Genomic DNA, 2,717 nt, shown 5'->3' on the forward strand with positions numbered 1-2,717 from the left:
AAAATGGGATCTGAAAAGTAAAAGTTGAGGGACTTCAAAATGTTATTTTTTTCAATAACCAAGATATGTTGAAGGGAGAACGGGTTCTCCAACCCGATTATAAGAGAACTTCGGAATTATTGAAAAAAAAAAGGAAAATTGTAAACCAAATACATTTATCAGTGGAAAAATAACGGATTCTTTAAAAACTCGTAAAAAGAAAAATTAAAATGAGTAATTTTCCCACAAAACTGGTCTGCTCTGAATTTGGTGACTCTCAGAGTCTAATTCACTTAAATTTTTATTTAATTTATGTATATTGTAAAATTCAATTTTAATTTTTTAATTTTTTTTTTTGAATTATAGTCTTCTAAACTTATTTATTTCTAATTTTAGTCACTACATATAGTTTCTTAAAAAAATTATAAAAAATTGAGAGAAATTTTTATTTGGGGACAAATTATAATATCTTTTGTCGGGCTATTGCTTTTTGAATGTGTAAAAAGATTGGAGAATCCTTAGTTCTCCTTTGAATAATATTTTGATTATAAAAAATAATAATTTTGAATATTTAAAAAACTATAAACATATTTAATTCTAAAATAATTAAAAACATATTGAAAGATTTACTGTTTTTCAATTTGTTTGCCTCGCGGCCGTTAGGGTTCAGCTATGATCATCGTTCCGGTCACTGTGCCGAACGAACTCATCGCCGAAGTACTTTCCTTGCTCAAAGTGAAATCTATAATGCGATACAAATGTGTGAGCAAGTCCTGGAACTCACTCATCTCGGATCCTTTCTTCGTCAACATGCACCTCATGAAATCTTCACGAAACTTGCCTCTCACGCTATTCTCCTCACACTTTTCAAGCTGTACCCTACTCAACAACTTCCCGGCTCTCCGATTCCTCGAGAAACAGTCTATCACTCTTGACAACGATGTTCGTAACAGCCTATTCGTAAACAAAAGTAACATGCTCGTTGGTTGGTGTAATGGATTATTATGCTTTCTTGATGTTTCCATCAACATTTGGGATAAAAAGTTCTATTTCTCTTTCTTCAACCCAGCTACGAGATCATTGTCTAAAAAACTAGGTTATTTTTGCTTTTCAGTATTGAATGGCAGTTCCTGTTTTAAATTTTCGTTTGGTTTTGATAATTTAACCTCTAAATATAAGGTGGGTGGCCTTCCATGCTAATGAGGTCAGAGTTTTCACATTGGGCGATTATGTTTGGAGAAATATTCAAACTTTTCCTGTTTATCCTTATAGTACCTACCCGCAACCATGTGAACGGCGGTGTATATTTGAGTAATAGTCTTAATTGGTTTGCCCTTCACAACAATATTAATTATTCTTATTATCATTGGGAGTATTTTACGATCGACAAATTTGTGATTATCTCCCTTGATTTAGGAACAGAGACATACACGCAGTTGATGCCTCCTATGGGTTTTGATGAAGTGGAGTTATCTATGCCAAATTTATGTGCGTTGATGGATTGTCTTTGTTTTTCTCATCATTCTAAGGGAGATAATTTTGTTATATGGCAAATGATGGAATTTGGAGTTGAAGAGTCTTGGACTAAATTACTTAAGTTTAATTGTCAACAACTGCTTCCTTGTTATCTTTATTTCGATTATCGTCGTTTGTTGCCATTATACATTTTTGAGAATGGCGATGTGTTGACATGGGCGAGCGAGGAAGGATATGCAATTCGCTATAACAAGAGAGATGATAGAATAGTAGATATAACTAGAATGACCAATAAATTATATTGGTTTTTGGCTCAACATTATGTTGAAAGTCTGGTTCCAACTTGGTGAAAATAGGACTCGCCAGGTCTTGCAGGAAAGTATGAAGAGAGATGTTTCTCAATCCAAATCATTATTAGTAGCTTACGAAATTATGTTGTTTCTGTAGTGCATGGATAAAGGATTTTTCCTTGTTAATTTATGAATAAAATTTGATCAAGTAATTCTTTTTGTCAAATATTCTTTATGTCATGTGACTTTGAAGCTTTTTTTCCTCCATATTGTAGTTTCCATCTTGGCTGTGTTGATGCCTAATGATTTGAGTTCTTATGTGAAATTTTAGATATGTTGCATATCTTATTCGAATTTGCTTATGGTGTTAAACCATGTTGCCTTACACCTAATTATACGACAATGAGACTTATGTTTCTGATTTTCTGATCCAAGACACAACAAACAAGTGATACTTATTTTTTTGTTAATACTACCACGGCTTGTTTGGTTACGAAAATTTACTTGAATGTGAGCAAATTGATACTTCCAATAAGCAAGAGATGTAATTAAGTAGTATTATTGTTTATCTTGCACTTTTGTTGTATCTTAGGACAAGAATGAACAGCACAAGGAAGAGGACCATAATTAAGATGAAGTGGTTAGCTATGGGTTGATTTCAATTTTCACTTTATAATTTGAAATTTTATTGATTCTGTAAGGCCAAATTAATTGACAAACCAAGCAAGCAAGGTGATGAATGTCATGAGTCAATTGGCTATACAAAGATACTCGCACATCTTAATCAAAGTTGGGTCATGAGATGCTCATTATACAAATATGTATTTCTCATAAATTCTATGAAAATTCAAAAATGTCTATGTCAGGAATTTATTTCCAATTGCACCAGTTACATCGTGGTTCATTTAGTCTTATGCGGAAAAAGTAAAAGAAGTATGTTTGGAAGTTATCTTAGACACATCCATTATATTC

General features: G+C 32.4%; 1 pseudogene; it reads left to right on the forward strand.

Moving 5' to 3' along the window:
* Positions 1–651: 651 nt before the first annotated feature.
* Positions 652–1,805, forward strand: LOC131597051 (F-box/kelch-repeat protein At3g23880-like; annotated as a pseudogene).
* Positions 1,806–2,717: the final 912 nt, after the last annotated feature.

The sequence above is a fragment of the Vicia villosa genome, linkage group LG4 (genome assembly GCF_029867415.1).
Source record: "Vicia villosa cultivar HV-30 ecotype Madison, WI linkage group LG4, Vvil1.0, whole genome shotgun sequence".
NCBI classification, from domain to species: Eukaryota; Viridiplantae; Streptophyta; class Magnoliopsida; order Fabales; family Fabaceae; genus Vicia; species Vicia villosa.